The sequence below is a fragment of the Rhagoletis pomonella genome, unplaced genomic scaffold (assembly GCF_013731165.1).
Source record: "Rhagoletis pomonella isolate Grant_MI unplaced genomic scaffold, Rhpom_1.0 Rhpom_scaffold_00002, whole genome shotgun sequence".
Lineage (NCBI taxonomy): Eukaryota > Metazoa > Arthropoda > Insecta > Diptera > Tephritidae > Rhagoletis > Rhagoletis pomonella.
Window position 1 is genome coordinate 32,924,071 of NW_023458556.1, and position 25,714 is coordinate 32,949,784.

A 25,714-nucleotide genomic window follows, 5' to 3' on the forward strand; every position below is an offset into this window, starting at 1 on the left:
TGAGAAAAGTTATAGTACCCTACTGCAGAAGTGCGTAGTAAATATGTTTAAATAGTACACCTTTTAATTAATAATTAATAAAAAAAATTTTACAATGTAACTCCTCAAACCCTCTTTAAAGAAAACAAGAACCCTATAAAATTTCGTTTTGAAAGTTTTCAAATTTGATAACTGAAGAAAAAAATTAATAGAAAAAAAATCATACAAATTAAATTTATATATACATATATTCTGCGAAAAAATGTCTACAATCAATTTTTAACCCCTTTTCGCAATTGGTGTACTCTTGTAACCGGTAAATTTTGTTACCATCTCATAAGCTGGTAACAAAATATTGCCCCGCCCCGTGAAATATGCAATGCCAGAATTTCCACAATTCTTCATGGATGAATTGCTGAATATATAGCATTACCAACGTTCCTAGAATCGCGGTGACATGAACAGGTAACATTTTTTGGTAATAAAATTTTCCGGTTAAAAAATCTTCGGTTACGTGCAGAATAGACCTTTTATAGTTCTAAAAGTCTATAATACGAAGGGGCAGATGCCGGTAATGAAATTCTTAAGTTTTTTCAAGCAAGAGTTTTAAAAACTCAATTCCATTGACACTGTTTTATATTTCTATATACAGTTCACTAGTTTCGAATGTAATATATGTAAATGTATGTATCAAGATGTGTCCTTTGTGCTCGACGGTTGCGATGTTTGTTTGAACTGATTTCGCACCAGTCATGAGCCATGGGTTAATGTCAGAAAACGTCTATACATACGCGTTGAAATACATACATACGTATACATATATGTTTTTTTTTCAATTCCAGATATGTTTAAACTTTAAAGTATAAAATATTTCAACCCTGGGAAAAAAGTATTAGTACTGAATGGTAAAAACGTGTGCATTCATTTTAAATATACAATCATTTGTGTGTGCGAATGCTTCTGTTACATTCACATTCCATACTGAATGTCAATCTACCATTCAAAAACACAACACAGTTTATTTGTTTTCAAACATTTTAAGCCACTCAGGAATGAGGCTTTTTTTATACAAACAAACAATCATAATTTTGAAAAGAATGTCGAGTGAATGCAGATCCTATTGATTCAATCATTTTACAGCTCTGATACATAGGTATGTACTATGTAAGCAATAATTATTTTGTAAATAAAAATCATTGCTATCTCCTCCCGATGTAAAATTTAAAGAAAATATACTAGTTTTTTTAATTAATTTATAATAACTGGTATATGAGCTAACTCCAAATTCAGAGAGAGAAATATGCATACATACATAACTGCTTGTGGATCGTACAGATTCAACGCAATTAATACAAAAACAGGTATAAAAGTAGTTTTTTAGTTAATGTATAAATTCATGAAAAAACCACATTTTCATTAATTGGATGTAAGTCCCATAATACTGATTTATGCAAAAAAATCGCCCTAAATTTTTTTAAGTTGATCGCACTTTATATCTAGGTGTGCGATATGCAAGATATATCGGCTATTATAAACCATTTTGTGAAAGTGTTCCGTCCGTTGGATACGTTTGCATCCGTTTCCGGGAAGATACATATGCCGTCATCGATTCGCCAACAGTTAGCGAGTGGCGGAACGAACGAACTCAATGAGATAAAATCAAACTCGCTATCGTCCTTCTTTGCTAGCTGACATTGTTGTTGCTTCCACATACAAAACTCAAACATAGCAAACAGCGAAATAGCGAATCGATGACGGCTATAAATATGTTCAACATCCTTCTTTTCTTTTATACTACACTGCTGGAGTTTTATTGGCTAATTGTATGCAAATAAATGTCAATTCGTAGTTTGCACCAAAATACTTCTTTCGAATAATCGGAAACATATGCAAATGACGTCAGGTGGCGCTGATAAGCTATACAAATTGTGTCTCCCTATAGCCACAGCCATCCTTACGCACAATTATCTACCATATTTAAGTATGTACATACATACATACATACATACATACATATAAAGTCCATTTGGCAACAAAAACAAATTCGGCTTGAACAGCTCCAACGACATTTCTCCCACTATACAAGTTACGCTCCCTTTTGAAATGCTGCAAAATGACATTTAGCGGTACATGCGCAGTAAAAGTCAGAAATAGGCGCAAATAAGCACACTGTCATCATCAGTAAACGCTTCTACACCGCCTTGTACGAAAGGTAGATCTGAATTCGTTGTAGTTAGTAGGTAAAATTGGGCAAAATCATTTCCTAAACATTTATGTATTATTGATATTTGTGAATACACAGACTTTTAGTGAAGTGGAGGCTGTATTGTGCATACAATAAACAAATTAATCGTAAATGTAATAATCCAGCGGCATCGCCAGCATTTTTGTCTTCTCCTCTGCCGCATTTGCAGTCCATCCCGATTTGTGCTCGTTGTCGGGCTCGTCGAGTAGCTTTGCGTCTGCGTTCCACAGCAAACGAAAAGCCGTTGGGTGGGTAGGCTGGACAACTCACCCGGCTGACTACATATATACCTACATATTATTTGGTGGTGGACTTCGCGTTGCTTTGTCCCACTCAACGCTGCTTAGTCAAAAATCTCAAGTCAATGAAGTCTGGAGTAAACTGCAAGTTCGCGCTGTTACCGCGACTAAAGTTGTCTGGAAGAGATGTGAGTTGAAAAGTGTAGAAATTTTCATTGTTAAAAAATATTTTTTTTGTTAATTTACATAGTCAATAATTAAAAATTAGTTTCGTTCGTTTGTTGAGTTTTTCGATAGCAACGTTTCGATGTGTGTGTAAAAAAAGTAAAGCTAATTCGCAAAAGCAGCAATTTTAGTTAAATCATTAAGTTCTACTATATGCATACATACATACATACGTACGTATGTGTGTAGTATGTGCATACCTCTACATACATATTTATGCAGTCATTCTCTCGCCAGCACGCTGCTGTTCGCCTTCACTTGTAGGTGTGCTAATCATACATAAATTAAGATTTGATTTGCTTTGATTTACCTAACGAAAATTTGCAATTTAATTATGCTTAAGAAATTGCGTTGTGTTGTGTTGTTTGTGGCCAGTAGTCAAAAGGTTCGCCAGTAGTGCAAAGTTATCCATTCTTAGTGATAAATTAAAAGTGAAGTATGTAATCATTATTGATTATGAAATACCAAATAAAAAGGTATCATAGATTTGTATACAACAACAACTAGCACGTGGTCTGGTTGCTGTTAATGCTTCCGCCTTGGGCTTTTTCTTACATCTTGTGGGGTTGTTTTTGTAATAACATACAAATTCCCCAAAGAATTTTCGGAGAATCAGCTGGAGTGACAGCCCTTGGCCAGATATATGCATGTACATAATATGTAAGTAGATCTGTGTGGTTCCGGTTACGTATGTATGTATACCCGATTGTCGTGGCAATGTTTCTTACATCTTTTGCAGCGCTGCTGCAGTAACATTCAGCCCCTTTTGACTTTGCGTTCTGTAGCTAAGGCTGCGCTGCTTCTGCTCCGTCTGTACCTTGTCGTTAGTATAGCTATGGCGTAAGGTTTTTGGGTAAAATCAATAGCCTACAAAGAACGTTTGTTTGCACTAATAAAGCAAATCAAATGCAAATACATATCGCATACCGCCTTCAAAAGAGTCACAACTCTAAATTTGGCATTTTTGAAATTATGCGCTAAAAATGTACACAGAGCTTTTATTTACATCTCCGCAAAGGCTGGAGCAAATTTTTGTTATAATTTGTTAAAAAAAAACCTAAGTTAAAGTCGCCCTTGCCCATGAGATTAGCATGTGCTACGAAATAGTTTATCGCATTTTCTGACGAACGTCCTATTTTGAGTTGTGACTCTTTTGAAGACGGTGTGCGATATGTATGTATCTATGTGCCTATGTACTATGCATTTATACAAAACTATGTGTAGTGCCGTCGATAAAACAGCAACGCTATCAATTGCAAAACTTTAGTATGCATTTGGTAAGAATGTGAAATTCGTGTGAAATCGTGTGAAGTTATACACATACATGTCTGAAATACAGGACTAACGCCTTTAGGTTCGTTCTATAGTACTTATCACACCTTATCCGTAAATTTTGCCAATTTGGTTAATCGCTATTCGCAGAATATTTGCTACCGTAGTTACCAGTTATTTATAAACAACACACAGCACATTTGAATATATGTATGTATATATGTATGTATGTAAATATGTACTACATATATATGTAGTTGTTGTTAATCAAGTGGTGTATGCGATAAAAGCGATCAATCGCGGTGATTCTACGTTTTTCATTTTTAAACTGCCTTCACAAAAAGGAGAAAGGTTATCAATTCGTCGGAATATTTTTATTTTTATTTTTATTTTTATTTTTTTTAAATGTTACCGCATAACTTTGGACCACGTTAACCGATTTCTATCTTTCTTTTTTTTAATGAAAGATGTTACCTCACAGGTAGTCCCATATTAATTTGGTTTTAATCCGATTATCGGATCATGAATAAATTAACGATAATCTTAAATTTTTATATGAGAATTCGGGTTTGTTTTTTGCTTACAAATACACAATGAAGACTATAAATTTCAAAAGGGCATTTTCTATTTCATTATGGATTTCCATGTCTCCGAAAATACCTGCTCATACCCTTGTATACCCGCAGCTATTTAGCCTTATCCGGTTACAAGAGATTTCCGCCCAAGCGAACAACTACTTACTGTTTATAAGACAACGGTCTTCTAAGGCTTTGCGTTTCTTGTTGCTACTCTTCTAACCGGACTTGGATAATTCTAAGCTGTTCTTCTAGCTCTTTCATTTTGTTAAATAAGTGACTCCCTGTTGTGCAGTACTGATATTATGTGAACTATTTGCTAAGATATTGGAGGAATTCGAAGTAACGGCATTTTTAGGTTGAGCGCCTTGTGCTGCGGCGACGCGTGCTGAGGTTGGCGGGTGTAGCTTCCTTACTTGGGGCTGCGGCGGCTTTTGCAGATGTGCTGGCGCTGACCTGACCAGTACCTTTAACGGCGCTACTCTTCTCATTAGATGAATTATGCTCAGTAGGTATTGCAGATGATCCTGTAGCGGATGTAATATTTGTATGGCGATTGAGCTCTCTGGCGTGGCTGTTTCTTGCAAACGAGGTCTGCGTCTTGGCATTCCATATGCCACGCTATCTCTCACGACAGTGGGAGGAGCGCAATATAATGTATTGCAGCGTCAACTATCCTGCACAGAATATGCAGGAATTATGCCAATTAGCTTCGAAATAATGCTGCACTGCGAAATGAAGCAAAAAAAAAACAATAGAACTAAAAATTCACGTCACTCTTTACAATGCGCTGATCCGTTGAGATACATATTTTGTTCGATATTTTCTGCAGATAGACTACCGCAGCATTTTGTAGCTTAGAAAAAGAAGCTAACGAGGTTTGTCTATCGGTGAACGATGACCAGACAAAGTACCTCCTGCTAACACATAAAAAGTCTTCGCGTATTGGGACACACGTCACTGTTGGTAGAAATAACTTTGAAGTAGTGAAGGACTTTGTTTACTTAGGATCAACATAAACACCACCAACAATGTCAGTCTGGAGATAAAGCGAAGAATAACTTTTGCCAACAGGCCTTCTCTCGACAAAAAAAATCACGCTCTACAAATTTCTCATCATGCCCGGCCTTTTATTTGGCGCAGAAACATGGACGATGTCTAACAAGGTTGAGAAGACTTTGGGGGCTGTCGAGAGAACTAATCTTCGCAAGAACTATGGTCCCGTTCGCCAGAAGAAGATGGAATAACGAAGTGGACGACATGGAGATAGTTTAGCACATAAAAATACAACGATTGCGTTGGCTTGGACATGTTGTACGCATGGATGACGACGCTGCGGCGAAAAGATCCTTCGACTCCGCACCCATGGGTGGACAATGAACACAATGGAAGAACCAAGTGCAGAAGGACCTGTCCGCACTTGGGATGAACGACTGGCGCAAATCTTCAAAGGAGAAAGGCAACTGGCGAAGTTTTTTGTTCTCGGCCCAACCCGTAGTGCCAAATAAGAAGAAGAAACTACCGTTGACTTAGCGAAACCTTTGTTTTGGCTAAGAAAGCAAAGTTTCAGCTGAAAACTTAAAAATCGTTTGCGTTCGTAATATAGAAACATCAATGAGATAATTTTAATGATTCGATAAACCGAAAATTCGTTATTCCGAAAGTTCGTTATTCTAGACGTCCACTTCAAAATTCACGTTTTTGTAGATTTCATAATACAACTAATAAGCTTGATGCGGAAAATATGTTCAGCCTGACAGATGACTAAACTTCACAAAAATGCCGAAGATATGTATGTCTCTTTTCACCTGTCTTTTGGTATACCAACTGTATGAATTGATCAAACTTTGATTGCGTTTTGCCACAAAATTGAAATTTTGAAATAATTCTGTAGGGGTAGAGTAGTGCTAAATGACGCACTAAGTAGAAATGAGCAAAAAAATTAGTTGTTCTCATAATATAACCTCAAATATCGGCAAAAACATTTGACACTTTGAGGTTAGGATATCTAAAAATCCTGATGTGCTAGAGCAATTCTGCGGCAAGATTTGGATTTAGCACTAGACAATCTACAAGAAACGATATGTTTTACTCAGGTGGTCAGGCAAAACTGTTGAACTGAGTTATTTAACGTGCGATACGTTGAAAACGCCTACTCCTGATATAAATTGTGTATTTACACGTTAGCATTAACTTAAATGCACATGCGCAAACACCTGCTCCATACAAAAACGATACGCCTGACATCACAATTATAGCAGGATTAATGTATGTACTAAATTTTGTAAACAACTTTCGTTGAATAAATTTTAGGAATTTTATAATTTCAGACGAATACCCTTAGGCCAAAGAATGACGCAGAATAAATCGTACCACCACAGTAAAGCCATCTAAATCGCTTCCCCACACCGTATGTTTGAACTTAACGGTAAAGATTTTGTAACCAACTCCTTTGTATTGCTATAACATCATTTCTACTTATTTTATTTTCTTTTTTGCTGTTGTTTTGGCTTCACCCACTAACTACACTTTGCAGCAAGTGTTTATGCGTATTAGCTGCATTTGAAAATAATAAAATTCCAGCGAAGTCTTTGATGGCTTCTCGCCTGCGGTCCCAAATGCTACGAGTATCAACAAAAAAAAAAGTAGCTACACAAGTGGATTCAACAATGCTTGCAGGCGTCATTCAAATAATTTTTCAATTCCTATAGCAAACAAGATTTGGGTACACAATACTCGTAATCGAAGGAAAGCGTGTTAGTTGGTAGAAAAACTCGTTTCCTTGGCACTTGGAAGACTTTCAGTTTTGAATTGTTTTTTTTGTTTTTTTTAATTTGATGTGGTTGATGGGTCAGTGTGTACGTTAGTGTTGGTATGAAATGACAAATTTCGTTGTCGTGGCTTCAATTTCCCACTTTGACCAACAGGTGCCAGCTGCACCGATACATAGTAGGAAACAAAATCAAGTTTTAAGTTTTGCTTTTTTCCCTAGGTTTAATAATTTCCAGAACACGATTGGGCGGAAGAGTTAGTCAATCATCTGTGAATTAATAGGGAATCCTTTTTTGTCTTTTCTCTTCAGCCTCAATCCGAAGTAGAGCTTTAGAAAAGGTACGCTACACATCACCAAAACGAGTCGATATGAAATGACTTAAAAATCTGCCGGCAGCACCGGTTCAGAAGCGAACCTCGCTTGGAGATGTTTGCTGTACTGTAGTGATGTGAGCATGGTATTTGTCTAAACCATCCAGAAGTTGGTCAATGCCCCTCCCATTTGGAGGGTTCATACGTTCCATTTGCATATCCGTAAAGTATAGTCCTTCTTTCATATGTGGGTCGCCCAAGTAAGGGGACAATAAACCGAGGCTGTTTCTTCTACTTATTGGATCAAAGCCCATTACTGGGAGGGTTTTTAAAAATGCACATTTACATACATATGTGACGAGCCATATATAATAGACGTTCGCTTGCAACCGCACCTACTGGTGAACAGATGATGCTGACTTCATTAGAGACTTAAACCGTGACCCAGAGCGCGCGAACGAATATTCCTAGAGCATCTAGATGCATTTCTGCAACAAAAAGAAAATTTTGAAAAAAAAATGTCGCTTATGTTATTTTGGCGGTTAGGGCTCGATATGTATGTATTAGAGGGCTGCATGAATTCATTCAAACTTCTAGCCAAACAGAGTACAGTAGATTTGAATATTTTACTTCACATACAAAACACTCAGCGTTTGGAATTTTGTAAGTTATGAATATACATTTTGTTTTATATGTTCTACCTTCGAATGGAAGAATGTGAATGAATAAATGGAAAACATTCAAATCATTCAAACTCGTTTCGGTAAAAGTTTTTTTCAACAAACAAGTTTTTTCGTATGTAATAGGAGCGCAGCAATACATACATACATATATTGTATGTTTGTACATATGTGCATAGAAAAAATATTTTTGGATATTCATACAAAAAATTGTCATTTATTTCAATTCAATTTATTTTCAGTTTTGTTTGAATATTGTGATGTTGACACATATATCAGAACAGCTATTCACTCAAATTCAAAAAAGTTGTAAGCCAAAATCATTCATTCGTTTTGTATATGAATAATTCAAAAGCCGTTTTGAATGCATTCATGCAGCCCTCTAGTATGTATGTATGTATGTACATGTGCAATATTTATTTTTATTAAAAACAGAGCAGGAAAACATTTGTTGCTAGGTTATCTTATCAAGTGGATAAAATTAACAAATCCCCGAAAAGAGCTGGTTGCGACAACTGTCAATCAGTTTATATTAATTTATGTATTTTATAATTCATACATTTGACACTTTTTAAAAGTAATTGTTGTGCAAGCTATTCCCGTATTTATTTGTTTGTAGTTTTTGTACGGCGCTCTTCATGTAACAATTCGTCACTATCGGCAAGAAATACAGTGAAGGAAAAAATAATATAAACTATGCGAATATACATATATGTAACCTACGGGTATTTCACCGCACAATTTTATACAAACATACAAAATAATTTAAAAATACTATATTATATTATATATACATATATATCCTAATTTAAAGTGCAAAGCCGCGTATCAACAAAATGCAAAACCGCGTATCAGCAAAATGCAAAACCGCGTATGTGAAGTCGTAGAAATTATTTCTACTAGAGCGTAAAAACACTCATATTTAAAAATGGTTCTCTTTTTTATAAAGCAATCGCATTTCTGGCTAGTATATTTCAGGACGAATGGATAAGGATTGAGCCAAGAGCTTGTGTGGGCAAATCCAATTTTTGGCAGCCAATGTCAATTACGTGGTTTTGCAGAATAACGATACGCAGTTTTGTACTTTAAACGACGATATATATATACAGTGACGGGCAAAACTGTAACATGGTGTAACACTTTTTACTTCAGCCATCGCTATCTTTCCAAGTTCTAACAACTTTCATACTTTTGTTGTATATTCTTGTTGGTACATCCCTACTCCCTCTCTCATAACGATTTGAAGTCAATACAACAACAATAAAAAAACCAGCAGACAAAAATGTAAATTAAAGCAGATGTTACAGTTTTACACTCACTCCCAGTTTTGCATTTGACAGTTATCTCTTACTTAGTTGGAAGTCATATGACTTTTTCTTCTATTGTAATTTATTCAAGAAGTGATCACCAATAAATAATATGGTTAATCAGGAACCATTAATGTTAATAATAGATTTACTGCGGCAAGGCGGGACCGCACGAAAAGTGGCAAACAATTTTGGAATTTGCTACTTGAAAATGTTAATACTGAGAAAAAATATAGCCTAAAGTGTTCCCAAGGACAAAGGAAGTCTGTCAAAAAATATTACGATACGATATCTTGTGAACTTAGCAGCAAGTAGCGATGCAGCCACTATTACAGAAGCGCTTAAGGTATTAAACTTTAATGCAAATCAATAGACAGCGAGGCGAAGAATTGCCAAATTGAGCGCAAAGGCATCATAAAGAAGAAACAAGCAAATTTGATCATAATACATGTGCGAGTGTGGCAGCGTTTCGCTGCATCGCACGAAACCCGAACCGTTGCCTATTGGGATATGTTAGGCCGTTCAGAGTGCAATAAAAAACATAAGGGGTATTCTCTGAGTCTTGCAAAGCCCTTGCACGGCATACGAAAACCGGTTTTTACCGTGCAATCCGTGCAATCTGTGCACCGTGCAAGGGCTTTGCAAGACTCAGAGAATACCCCTATATTTTTAAGTTTCAATTGAAGGTTATTTGGTCTGACAAGACTAAATTAATCGCTTTCAATCAGATCGCCGGGCATGGTATTGGATCAAAAACCCAAATTAAGCCCATGCGCATCATGTAAGGCAAACTGTGAATCACAGTGGTAGGATCTTAATTCTTTGGGGTTGTATTTAAAAAATTTTGTTGGTCCGTTAGTACGCATAATGCGTAAGGAACAGTATCTGTTCATATTTCAACAAAAGTTTCTGCTGAAAAATCACTCAAAACACACTGCATATGTTCGCAAAGCCTGGATACAAAAGCAAAAATTTGCTAATTTGAAATGACCTCCACAATCCGCGGACATGAATCTCATCGAGAATTTGCGAAATCAACTAAAAGCACAGCTTAATAAGTATCAAAGTCCGTAAAATCGAGTACATGACCTGTGAAAGCAAACTAAGGATATACCTCCAGAATTTTTACAAAGATACAAATAAGGTATGCCAAATCGCATCCAGGAACTGAAACAAGTAAAATTGTACTGAACATTGTGTTAGTAGTTCTTTTTTTTCGTGAAAATTGTTAAAAAGTTCTTAAAAATATATGAGTGCAAAACTGTAACATCTGCCTTAATTTACATTTTTGTCTGCTGGTTTTTTTATTGTTGTTGCATTGACTTCAAATCATTATGAGAGAGGGAGTAGGGATGTACCAACAAGAATATACAACAAAAGTATGAAAGTCGTTAGAACTTGGAAAGATAGCGATGGCTGAAGTAAAAAGTGTTACACCATGTTACAGTTTTGCCCGTCACTGTATATATATGTGTGTAAGCGCCAGTTTATTATTATTATTATTATTATTTAATTAATTTTTGTACACTATTTCTCGAAATCACGCTTTGTTTCTATTATTTTTCCAACCACTGTATATATGTACATACTATGTATGCATATAAGCACAACATTAGGGGTATTCTCGAAGTATTGCACGATGCACGTATTGCACGAAATGCAAAAATACTATCCCAAATTTCGAAGAGTACGAGAGCACCCCATTGCAAAGTGGTAGAATGCATGGGTAGCAAGCAGCGAAATTATGTATCAAATACAATAACAAGAGACAGCAGAAAAAAATGAAGTGAGCGAGATGAGAGGAATGAGAGAAATATGTAGCAATTCCAACAACAAAACAACTAGCACAGGGTCGCATATATCTTGCTATGCTATTTTGCAAAATATATACATGGGTTTCGACGTTGCATATTTTGCAGCGTAAGGAAATGTCGTTTCCCATGTATTTTGTTGTTGTGTGTTTGCAAGTTATGCAATCCATGCAATCCGTGCTACGTGCAATGGCTTTGCAAGATTTGGAGAATACCCCTATTATGTTTGGCGCAACGGGTTGGCCCAGCCTCAATGTCGAGGGAAATGTTTATAGCAGTGCGAAAGTGGTTTCGTTAAGTAGTTCAGGTGATCGGTGCGCGCAGAAAAGTAGCAAAAGATAACTTGTTTCTATTGTGCGATCTTATTACTGTGCGTTTGTGTGCTTACCAGCTCTTAAATGCTGCAATTTCGATTTTTTTTTATGAGTCAATAAAAAATTATTGAGTGTCTGGTTGAGAGGATTTTTATTAGGAAGCAAGAAAATTATTAATTGAATGTCTTTCTGGGCGCATGTGATTTTACGCGAACGCAAGATTATTTTTTTAAGTGTAGAGACAATCTGTGGGTTTTTAAGCGCCAAGTGGAGTGCGTAAATTTTAATACATTTGTGGATAATTCATTGCGTTTTGTTTTGCTTTTTTTGTTTAAAGTTCATGCGCACGTTTTCGGGTCGGCAGAAGTATGTATGCAAGCAAGTGGACTTGAAAAATTTACATTTTCTAAATTTTCTTAGTTCTCACGCTCTCGTGCACTGTAAGCTCTGCTTTTAGCTTTTTTGTGTTTTTAATTTAAAGTTCTCTAATGCAAAAGAACCGGTTTTTTAACTGAAGTTTTGCGCTCAAATAAAGCTTATAACCAGTGTGACCAGATTATAACAAAAAGCGAAATTAAATTGGAGAAAAAGTTATACCCTATGAAAAATGAAGTTAAAAAAGACAGTATATTAATTTTATTCAAATAAATTTTTAAACAATTCCCATCAAAATACAAAATAACGTCTTTCAGGTTAATAACATCTACATTACTTCAAGGTATGCAAAATGAAGTTCAGTTTAGGATACGAAAAACCAAAAAAAAATTTTCGAATATGATTATTTTCTACATCAGAGAGCGCTAGTAATACGCCAACAAATCTATTGTTTCAAAAATTCACTTTAAGGCAAATTTAGTTGTAAACATAAGATTTTTAAAGTTCCGGTCCGAATTTTGCTATGAATATTTTGAGTAAAAGGGCCAGAAAAAGCCACGAAGTCAGACCGAAAATTCTGAGGCTATCAATTATAATTAAATGCTAAATCTAGCCTGAAAAGGGCTAACCTGGTCACACTGCTTATAACATCAACAACTGGATAGAAATAAAAAAGTAAAGAAAAACCAATGTACGAGTATCAAAGCAAAACAAAGACCTTCTTTCTGCCAATCTTTTTCACATCTTCACAGACATGAGAAATACATTTTCTGCTCTCGGCATTTACGCAGGTTCGGGCTGCACTCAAGTCAGTGATTTTTCGACAACTAAATGAAAAGCATACGCGGGATTTTAATAGTATTTTTTTACAGAACAAAAACTAACAAACAATTTTTGTAACGGTACAGTGATTGCACTTTGCCTTTCGGCTAATATATGTTATTGGCAATTGCTGGTGTGAACTGAATGGTGCAATTAAATGCATTAATTTTGTTTATTTATTGACACGCTGCCAGCAATTTTTTTAACATATTTTTGCAGTCGCAGTCAAGTTTTCCGCTCTCCATTTGCCATTCTCAGCTATTTGCTTGCCTGAGCGGCGTTTACTGAGCTACTTTTTTTTATATACATATCAGTGTTGCCGCACATGGGCTTTTCCTACCAAAACTGGTAGGTTTTTTTCCATTTGGTAGGTTGGTAGGCTAAATTGGATTTTGGTAGGCTTCGTGACAATGACAAATAGTTATTGGCGAAAAATAGAAAATATGTATCTCCAAACATTTTAGCAACCTTGTTTAGACGAATATTTCACCGGTGCGTTCGTATAACGGCGACGGCAAACATGTATACATACATATATACCTGTTTCGTGTACCCTTATTATTGCCAATATACTACATGAATATCCATTTATACACTATGGCGTACTTGGATCAAAATTCCGGAAAAGACTGCCAATGGGCTCGTACCCAGCCATATTCCAGGGGCAGTTCTTTGCAATCGAAGTCTGTGTTCGCGATTGTCTTCGTAGAAGAACAAATGGGGCCAGAATAAATATTGTGTCGGATAGTCAGACAGTGTTAAAGGCCTTACACTCTTTTAAAACTGCATCAATGCTTGTGTACTCTTGAACCACCTGGAAGCCCACAATAGCGTAACGCTGAGGGGGGTTCCGGGACTTGAAGGGTTTGAAGCCAACGAAAGGTCTGACAATTAATGTTCTCCATATAAAATTTTGATTATGGCACCGTTCAAAGTGCTTGATTTTTGAATAGCCCAAGGTTAGAGTGATTACAATAGATCTTCTTAGGTCGCATAAGTCTGTACAGTAAAATGAATTGTTATACGCAGTTAATTTGTTTTTGTTGTACTAGCTGTGTCTTAGTTTTATGAAATGTTTAGTTATTTACATTTTTAACAAACTTGACATCGAACAAAAATATTAAAAACTAAAAAAAATGTTTGGTAGGTTTTGGTGGATTTTGGTAGGAAGTTTTTGTAGGAAAAGAAAATTTGTCTGTGGCAACACTGATACATATGTACTTTTGTGTTGATTATTCGCGGTGTTTGTTTGTTTGCTTGCGGCCCAGCCCTTTCTTCATACCCAGTGTTTGCCAGATACTATTTTGATTTCATTGCCCGGGTAGTGATAAACATTTACAAGTGCATATTCGCGCATTTACTTACTACGTGGTCAGCGATCGAGGTATAAATACGTCAACAATGGCCGATGTGCGAAGAAGACAACGTGCGAAATGTAAGCCAAATATCTTTAATTATGCTGGTTTTTAATATAGAAATTTACCTAAGGTTTATGTTATTTGCATTTATTTATTTTTTTTTTGCTTTTAATAAATGCTAATAAAACGTATTAAAAAGGAAAACAGGGTGCTGCATATCGATGGCTGAGTGGAAGATCGCCCTATCTCAGAAAATTTTTCAACAAACGCCCTATTTCAGAATTTGGTTGAAGAACGCCCAGTTTTAGAAGTTGATCGAAAAACGCCCTATCTCAGAATTCGGTTCAAAACGCCCTATCTCAGCACATTTTCAATGTATGATCGTTTGAGATAGGGCGTTTTTGAACCGAATTCTGAGATAGGGCGTGCATACGAGTACACGTGCTCTTCTGTTGTATGATGGTGTGGAACTATGGTTAAAACCGCAGTTTCTACAACCTCAGGAGTGTCTCTTAAGGCTTTGGCAGATTTGCAACTCTTTTAGCAGAAAGTGCCTCATTCGTTTTCCTGCAAAGAAGCAATAGGGAGATAAAGACACTCTTGGAGAGCTAGAAAAAAACTTCAAGATTCAAACGGAGGCTGATTGACATCTGAAGTGTAATTACAGATGTTTCTCTTGTACCTCTTCAAGAATTGTCGAAGAATGTCAGTTAGGGTTAACCCGAAAAGGCCCGACATAATGAAAACTGGAATAACTGAACCTAAACTATTCCGATTTAGACTTGTGAGGTATCATTGGAAAGGTATTTTCTCACCCTTTTTGTTGCTTTGCTAATAAAAATCTCATTAGTACGATTCCGTTGAAAAGATTTTTAAATATGTTTATGCAGAATTTTTTTTTGGCATCTGAGGGGATTTTTTCAAAAAGTTCTTTAAGAAACTATTTCTATTCATAAAAACTCCATTTTTGGAGGTATTTTCAATCGGTAATAAATTTTGTAATCCCGGCGAAAAAGGCGCAACTTTTTTTGGTGATGCAGTCTTTAATACTATAATATATAATATGGTGTACAATAGGGTGGTCCAAAAAGGTTTAAGTTCTAACCTCTCACCCCCTAGGATTTTTCCAAATGGAATAAAAAATACCCGTACTACAGTGGTTCATAAATGCTATGTCAGAATATTGTAATTTGTGATAAAAGAGAGACAAGAATTTTTTTATTTTGAAAAAAACAAATTTTTTTAGAGGTTGCGCTGGTCGGTTTTTTATAAAAACGCTGATGTTCTAAATTTTTTTATTTTCTTTACATGTTAAAATGCAGCTAAAAATGTGGTTTTTACATATCATTACTCTGGTATTAGGTGCCAAAACTTCGGTTTATTGAATATTCGAAAAATCCGGCCAAAATCTTGGAAAACCCCGGTAAAACTCGACGTTGATTTTTAATTTTTCTATGCTGACGACTTTTTGCACTTTTTTCTTATAGAAGAAAATGAGCAAAACCGGTTTTGCAGTAACTTAAAACTTGCACTTTATTATTCTAAAATTTAATGAGCTACAAAACTGCATACTCCAAAAAATTAATATTATTTATGTTTATGCATCAACCCTAAAAATTTGAAACAAATGAAACACACCCCATATATTAGTGTGATTTACCCGGCTTTCCCAAATCGAGTTTTACCCGGTTTTTCCAAGATTTTGGGCGGATTTTTCGAATATCCAATAAACCGAAGTTTTGGTATCTAATATATATATGATCTAATATGTACAATATTCAGTAATAAATTAAGTAACAAATTACAGCAGCTAATATACGTTAAGTTATGAAACTAAAGATTGTAAATTAATCTAAGTAGTAGTTGTCGATCTCAAGCGATAGCGCTAAGAAAAGAATCTGCTTGGATGAATAATGATGAACTGGTTGGCTTGGGAAAGAGTTTCCACAATACCCGTTGCTCTCTCTTCTTTTTTTTTTTTGGTGCACGATCTTTTGCGTGCCTTTAGTACATAACTACATACATATATAAATTGTTATCTATATGCTTATGCAGATATGTATGTATAGGTATTACATCATTTTTAGATACGTTATTAAAATAATGAATTCCCACTAATTTCATGACTTGAAGCGGCTTTTAACAAGTGTATGATTGTAATTGGGTTGTAGGTCGCTTCGTAATAAAATAATAGGCAATATGCAAGGGAAAAAAATCAATCTTATTGTAGGTACTCATTAACTGTGAAGGTGAGAATGTGCGCAATATGTATTCATAGATGCTCACGCGACGGGGTTAAACACCTTAGCTGAATAAGGGCACACGCCAAATATAAAACATACATAACTTTTGAAGAAAATCTACATGCATACTTACATATATTTTTTCAAGTCGAATAGCGTTGTAAAGTTTCACATGCTATATGCTTTTCTACAGCATCCAAAGAAATGCTACAAAGCAGCATTTTCCAAAAGTTACCCAATGCAAAGCAATGGAAATGTCCAATATGCCTAACTACGGTAAAATGCAGAATCGGCATGAAGTCACTTACGGCCAAGGTTTAACGAGAAACGAGCTGAAGAACTTTGGACTTTAAACAAAATTCGCAGAAAGAATTCTTACCGGCATCATTACAGGACACTAGGGTATTGAACGAATTTGAAAGCGATGGCATATTTACATATAGACACTAAAAAGTTAGAAGTGCAAAAAATTTTCCTGCTCGCCAGAGAAGGCGACTCAAGCACTTGGAATCTCGCTTTTTCACCAATTTGTTGGTAAGAGGGTTCGCTTTCTCCGGGTGCACGAACCAAAATTCAGTGATTAAGAATTTAAGCGAAGTTCCGCTGACAAAATTCAAATACTCCACGCGAAGCCTTACATTTTTTCCATTGTAAAGAAATACATTTAGATAGCACTGAAAGCGAGTTAGACAAATACAATTTGGATACATCGGTAGAATAGCGAAAACCCCCAGATATCATGTTTGATTAAAATGCAAGTAAAAAGCTCCTTGTTATTGTTCAAAATCGCTTGTAACAAATTGAACGTTTTTTTTTTTTTGTGATACGGTGTAAATGCAAAAAATAATTCATTTAGTCTCCTCCTTTTTCGCATAGTGCATCAGTATGTTTGTACAAACATCAACAATTAAGTAGACTACTATTTTTATTATCACAACAATTAATTACACTTCATCAACTAAATTATCCACACAATTTTATCACACTGTAATTGTAAACATAAAAACCAAATGCAAAAAAAGAAATCTTAAAGGCAAATATGCAAAAACACAGACACATACATATGTACATATGTATGTATGCACATATTTAGCTATTATCTGATAGGAAATCTGAATAATCAAACTGACTCTTAATTTTTCTTATATCTATGTGAGTGGACGCATGCATATGCATCTACATACTAATACATATCGCACATCATCTTAAAAAGGGACACTACTCAAAATTTGACATTTTTGAAATTATGCACTATAAATGTACACATAGCTTGTATTTACCTTTCAGCAACAGCTGGTGCAAATTTTTGTTATAATTTGTTAAAAAAAAACCTAAGGTAAAGTCTTCCCTGCCCATATGATTGGCCTGTGCTAAGAAATAGTTTTTCACAATTGCTGACGAACGTGCAATTTCGAGTTGTGTCACTTTTGCAGATGGTGTGCGATATGAATATTGTGCATAGTTAAATGTGTACTGACATTTTTTCATACTAATTTAATACACAGCTAAAAATAACTTTGTGTAAAGAAAAGGACCAGCTCCATGCTTATGCTCTGCACTTAACAGAAGCATTTTCATTTTTCGGAGACACAAAAAAAAAATCAGTAGGGGTATTCACGATGCGGTGCATACTGTCCAGCATGGTGCATAGATAGCATGATTGTCTAATTTTGTTGTTGTTTGAACACATGAAACAACAACAATAATGCTATTTATGCTATCTATGCACCTTGCTAGACCATATGCACCGGATCGTGAATACACCTAGTGTAAAAGCCTCACATAGACAGATATTTTTCGTCTATAGTGTTACCAGATAAAACTACCATTCATGATAAAAGATTCCCCAGAAGAGTTCAGACATGCATATGTACAGATATTTTCCAACGCTGGACAATAGCACACTAAGTTTTCCACCTATTCTTTTTCCATTTCGCACTTCCTACAGTTATCACTACTCATCAGACCCATTTTAAGAGCGTGGCTAGTTATCAAATTGTGACCAGTTATGAGACCCACTATAAGGCTACATTCATTCCTTGGTAGTTTGAGCATAAGTTTTGTCAATTTCAGATCATGTGACCTAAGTATGGCCCTAGATAATTTGCCACCCACGTTGTTGTGACCACCTCTTATCCGCCTCTTAGAACATACCTAAGTCACACTTCTAGCGTACTGTATTGTTCATTAGTTCATCCTAAGATTTTTAGTTAATTTTTGCATTGTCGAACAGATTTTGAGGTTGTCGTATTTGAAATAAGTCGGTGGGACTGAAACATCCAGGAGTCCAGTAAAGTAAAGCGATAGGTGCAATTTTATGGTCAATGGTGTTAATCCGTTGTTCGTATTTTCATCTATCATCCAAGCTGACTTAACACAGTTGTCTACCTATCACGGCAGCCGGTTCGAAGACGTCCTATCTCAGAAAGCTTTTCAATAAGCCCTGTCTCAGAATTTGGTTCGAAAACGCCCTATCTCAACTCAATATGTTGTGATAGGGCGTTTTTGAATCGAAAGCTGAGATAGGGCATTTTTAAACCGAATTCTGAAATAAGGCGTCCTTCAATCCAATTCTGAGATAGGGTGTTCTTCAACCAAATTCTGAAATAAAGGGTTCTTTAAAAGTTCTCTGAGAAAGCGCGTCCTGAACCGGCTGCCGTGATTGGTCGATCTTCCACTCAGCGGTCGCTATGTATGACTTACGCTAAAGAAAATACATACATAACTATGAAAGTATGCAGCTGTTTTTGTTTTTTTTAGACATTTTTTTATAGCGCTCAGCTGGTTTTGCCAGCTGACAGACAGGCCGACTAACAAATTCTGACCGTTCAGTCGCTAATACAAAGTATCCAACCCACAAGAGTCGTTGTAAGTTCACTGTCACGGCTGAGGTTGGCGATTGGTGGTGGACGCATTCATGCATGTACATTAGACTGCATCACCAAAAAAAAAGTTGCGGTTTTTCCGCCGGGATTACAAAGTTTATTACATTTTAAGGCGTGCACCAAAATATTTCGGAAAAATGTAATGAGATTTAAGCGAGCTGGGCCGATTTGATAATACCTCCAAAGATGGAGTTTTTTATGAATAAAAATAGTTTCTTAAAGAACTTTTTGAAAAAAGTCCCCTCAGATGACAAAACATATTAGGCTTAAAAAACCTGCATAAAAATATTTTAAAATCTTTTCAACGGCATCGTAATAATGAGTTTTTTGATGCTGTTTTTTTTTACTTTTGTCAAGGATTGATTTACGAAAAACTTAAATAACTGCACCAAACCTGTTCTGATTTAGACTTATGAAATCTCGGTAGAAAGGTATTTTCCCACTATTTTTATTTATGTGCAAAAAAAGTCATTTGTGTCCCATTTTTTGTTTCAAATACGAATACATCTGAATTCAACTTTGAATGATGCTCGTTCATCCTACCTTTCTCTTTCATCCTTTGAATGAGCTTATTAGCAAAGAAATAAAAAGGGTGAGAAAATACCTTTCCAATGATACCTCACAAGTCTAAATCGGAAGAGTTTAGGTTCGGTGATTCAGGTTTTTCTTATAACAATCTTTGAAAAAAGTTAAAAAACAACATCAAAAATTTCATTATTACGATTCCGTTCAAAAATTTTATTTTTTTTTTTAATATGTTTACGTAAATTTTTTAAGCTTAAACCGTTTTGTCATTTGAGGGGATTTTTTCAAAAAACATCTGTAAGAAACTATTTTTATTCATAAAAAACTCCATTTTTGGAGGTATTTTAAAATCTGTCCAGCTCGCTTAAGTCTTAATATTTTTCCGAAATATTTTGGTGGACGTCTTAACAGATTTTATAATTCCAATGGAAAAACAGTACCGATATTTTTTTTTTTTTTGTATGGGGAGTGAAGTAGTCTAATGTACATACATAAGTATGTGTGGATGTACGTACATGCATAATTTATTATTACCATGCAAAAAAAATTTTGTGACTATTCCTAAAGAGAGTAGACCCGAATTAGTTACTAAAGGGTATAGCTGGTCGCTAATTAGTGCAGAACTTAACTCGTAAAATGGCAGATTGATTAGTCCTAACTGAATCCTGACTCGATGATATGTCTGCACATAAGCAATGATGTTTTATACACATGTACGTATGTATGTATATATGCATGTTTAGATTAGTAGACAGAATCATCATCTAGCATCCCGGAGCTGCCCGGTACCATTCTCATTGGGCGACATAAATAGTTTACTTCATACCTACTAAATTTTTCATACTGAATACATTGTTTTCATACCTGTTTGCATATACGTAACTATATGAGTCAAATAATGTATGTAGTATCTTCATGTTCGAACAAAAGTGTAAACACTTCATTAAGAGTTATGTAGTATATTAGTCGGAAACTCCTTTGCGACCGATCTTAAAAGCCTATCGTACTTGTCGCATTTTTTGCAGGGTAATTTCTTGTTTTTATTTTGTTTTGTTGTAGGCAGCTTGCAAACGTTGTGCGATACTATTAATACACGGAATAATATGGTACGGGTATCTGTGTGAATGTACTCGCACATACAGTCCGATCGTTACTTAACATTTGAGGCGGCAATTTCTAACCCGGTCTTGTCTAAAATTAAATGATTTGTATATTTTTATCCACTTCTTAAGTGTGTATATATATAGATTGCACAATAACGTAAGTTATCTCACAAAATTTTATTTATATGAATGTTTGTTTTTTTTTTCTTGACGAGGTGTAAAGCGATCGAAAGCCTTGGTCTGTGTAGGACTTTAACTAACTAAAGTCACACCGTATTTACATATGTAGCTATTACTTTGTTTTTCCACACCGTTTTTTTGTTGGATACATAAAGGCGGTTTTTCGAAATCTTGATATTTCGAATATCGAATAAACAGGATTTTTTTTATCAATCAAATCGGGGTTTTTCCTTCACACAACGTTTGGAGTTTTCAAGGCTTTTTTTTGTGGGTTATCTCACAAAATTTTATTTATATGAATGTTTGTTTTTTTTTTCTGGACGAGGTGTAAAGCGATCGAAAGCCTTGGTCAGTGTAGGACTTTAACTCACTAAAGTCACACCGTATGTACATATGTAGCTATTACTTGGTTTTTCCAAACCGTTTTTTTCTTTTTGATACCTATAGGCGGTTTTTGAATTCTTGATATTTCGAATATCGAATAAACCGGATTTTTTTATCAATCAAATCGGTTTTTTCCTTTCATACAAGATTTGAATTTTTTGGAGTTTTCAAGGCTTTTTCCAGTATAAGGAAAACCCCTAGATGAATAGTACATCGACGGCCGAGTGAAAGATCGACATATCCCGGCAGGCAGTTCGAAAACGTGCTCATCTCAGAAAACTTTTCAAAAACGACCTATTTCAGAATTTGATTGAAGAACCTCTGAACTGAACTGGCTGTTGAATTGGCTGTTGCTTTTCATTTTGCATTCGCGCGTGACATTAGAAAAAGGGCTTTTGCCCGAGTAGGTGTTTGCTGCAGCCGCTATGAGGGTCACCTGTATCTACCCGTAGCAATATTTTCGCTACTATGCTGTATGAAACGACTCAGCCTACCTGAACCTCGTTACGGGTCCCACAATCCGATCATGAAAGCGGAAAGAGATTTGGGAAAGTATTTAAAAATGATTTATTTTGGAACGAATTTCCGTCATCCCTTGTCATGCTTGGTTTGCAGACAAACCGGTTTCGGCGTTGTGCCATCTTCAGTGTCATTTGTCGTTCTCAGAAGATTTAAATTTGCAACTCTTTGAGATGTCGAATTAAATTAAATTACACAAATGATACATCACGTATTAAAATATGGGAGTCAAACGAAAGAAGGTAAAAAAACCTTAAGTTTGAACATTTAAAATATTTTTGAAGTGTTCGAAGAGAAATGGGTTCGGAAAGGCCTTATTTCTAAACTTTAAGCAATAATCTAATTGTTTGATTTACCCCTGGCCTAGAGTTCACAAAACAATAAAACGTTTTTATAAAAATTTTCATTAAGTTCGTTTCCTCATGACATTTTTTAAATGCATTTTAATTAAGTGCAAACATTCAGACCAAAACTCATTAGGTGGGAGGCTTCAGAAAAATTAACAGATTTTCTCCTATTTTCGAATGGACAGTGGTCAGGAGAACGCACTCACTTGAAAACATAATCCGACTCGATTTTCAGTACAAACTCTCGAGCTTGAGCTCACTTCATCAGTGCAAAAATTGAGCTTAAGCTCACTTTTAATGCATGAGCCCCAATGTGTCGTTGACTTACACCCACGCTGCAAATACAATCATACATACATGCATACATATTAGAAATACATACAAACACTTTTAAGTCGGGCATTGTTCAAAGCAATAAAGCACAGTTTCTTTGCGGAAACGGAGTACTGAACCGGCACGCTGATGACACCGAACTGGGTTAAGCTGCTGGAATACTAAAAAAATACATATATTAGGGTGGGTAAATTTTTATTTTTTTTAATGTTCGCGTATATCATAGGAAGATTCTATGTGCAATTCTAAGCTAATTTGCCGAAAAAACCATTTTAGAGTTTACCAAATTACGAAAATAGGTTTCGAAGAAAATGTGAAAATTCTCACTGTTTCGCCCTCTGGTGGACGTTTAAAGAAAAAGATAAGGGCAGAAATGGATTCCTCATACCAAAAAAAACCCCTTAAAGCATGTTTATATAAAATTTAATCACTTTTTTACGACACTACAGCAAAATGCTAAGAAACCTATTTTCGCAATTTGGCAAACTCCATATTGATTTTAGAACCATTGTTTCTTAGGCAAATTTTCTTAGAATTACACGTAGAATCCTTCTGTGCTATACGCGCATAGTCGAGTAAATCTCCCATAAAAATTGAACCGCCCTAATGTATGTACATATATAAATATACTTGTATATACGTATGCTCGTAAATATCAGAAGCTTATGAACTGAGCCGCTTTGAGAGTCGATAAAACGCCTTATTTATGCCCATATGTATGTATATACCAGGGATGTTGCGAATATTTGCATTTGCATTCGTTATGAGTCATTTTACACATTCGCATTCGCATCAAAAGATACGAATATTTTGCGAGTGCAAATGTGTACATGGGCAGAGAGTCCACTCTAATATTGTTGAAATTGCTCTAATAATTCATTTCTACCAAGTCTTAAGTGCTTAGCTAGTGGTACCATATTCCGAATCATTTTTTCGAATTGAAGAAAAATGATCAAAATGGTAAAGAACAGCATTTGCGAAAAAATTTTAAAGAGCTGTTGGGGAAATAAATTATTTTCAAAATGAAATCGTGCGCCTTTGGCATATCATGAAGACCTAGTTAGCAAATATGAATGACAATGCATTTCTTGAGTCGAATTGAGTCCTAGAGAATGTTTGGTGCAATATTTTCAATGCAGAACCATTACGGAATTTTATAAATTTTATGTTGCAGCGCATAAAAGATTTATAGAAAGCGGAGAAGACTCCGCATGATATTATCATAAAATATTTTTTCTGAATTTTTAGATTTTAAAATAATATTTATCTTCTTTACTTACGAAAATGCATAATTTTTTAATAGGCCATATTTCAATGCCCGCAACTGTATATTGAAAATACAAATGTCATTTGACTTATGGCATTGGAATTTGTGGTTGCCACAACCAACAAATTGTATTTATTGCTCAATATTATTGAAGATTTAACTTAAATCTACTGTCTTTCGAGATTTTATTTTATATGGTAAAACTAAAAAGATTTAACCTTAAATCTCATCACAGGGCTAAATCTGCATTCAATCTCATAACGGAGACATAGTATTAAGTTGGTTATAGCTTTGTTGATGTTATTCCTAACATTCGCATTCGCACATTCGCATTCCCGAATGTGAAAAATATGACATTCGAAACATCCCTAGTATGTATATATATACATATGTATACATGTATATATTAATGGATGTATGCATGTTTCACAATCTGGTGCGTATCGACCCGCATTTACGTAGGTCGGTGCTTTTTTACATAATCCTTAATAAAATAATAAATGTAAGAAAAAATGCTCGGACCATATGCACCAGACTGTGATAACCCTTATTCTTTCAATTGGTGATAACACCGAAATGACGTCACAAAAGCAGCTCAAAACTTTGATTGAGGAAAAAAACTGTCAATATTGAAAATTCGAATGTATTGCATTTGGCAAAAGAAAACAAAAAATTAAAAAATTTATTGAAAAATTAAGAAAACTCAGATTAATCGCAATTCTTTTCTGGAATATACATTCATACATATGTATATACATAGTTGAAGTTCGAATTGTGACATTTTTTAGCTTGCGCCAACTGCGAAGTATTCGCATTGCTATATCGTTAGTCGGGCACGCAAAGTGTGATGTGACGGTTTAAAATCGACGGTGTTGCGTTCTTAGCGCTTGAAGCGGGCTCAGGGATTCTCATACAACATATGTACATACATACATACATATGTATAGCGTGAGAGCGCATTAAGCGCACATATGTATGTACTACCAAGGTGTATTAAACAAGGTGTGATTGACAACTCAGTGTGGCTCTCTTTTAAGTTACTAATATAGTGCCAAAATATATAAACAAACGATTCAAAATGCAAACAGATTTTTTCAATTGGACTTTATAGGATGGTTCTTATGAGAGCAATGTCAAATTCAATCACACTTTGTTAAATAAATTTTGTGTACTACATACTTTCGACTTTCGTCAAGCGAATTCACCGCGCATTCATTCGGTTTCAAATACAGCTTGCGAGGTGTGATTTAAAACTTAAAAACAAAAACACAAACAAAACAAAAAAAAGCGGAAAACTAAAAACATATTGAACACGGCGAAATACAATATACAAGCATACGCACCACATGCATTCAAACAAATGTATATCACATTAAAGCAAAGAAAAAAAATATATAGTATATATAGTAAAAAGTGCAAAAGAAATGAAGCAAATAGTAAACAGCTGCTGAACCGCAAATGTAATAAAAAATTATCGAAAGCTTGCAGTCAGGCAGGCATACTACATATCGTCGTCACCTTAATATAGAAAGGCCCTAACTCATATAGTGGCCGAAATGCAAAAAAGCCGTAACTGACTAAAATTTTTTTATTGCTTAAAATGATTTTGGCACACATAATTCGATGAAATACATCATAATCA

At 35.2% G+C, this 25,714-nt stretch overlaps 1 protein-coding gene across 1 annotated transcript in view; it reads left to right on the forward strand.

Annotated features, from left to right (window-relative positions):
* The first annotated feature begins 2,579 nt into the window (after positions 1-2,579).
* LOC118733463 (solute carrier family 41 member 1) overlaps positions 2,580-25,714 on the forward strand; it is a 161,529-nt gene continuing 138,394 nt past the window's right edge. Inside the window, exon 1 of the mRNA XM_036462850.1 lies at positions 2,580-2,651. The gene's annotated coding sequence lies outside the window, so the exon portion shown is untranslated. The remainder of the gene's footprint in view (positions 2,652-25,714) is intronic.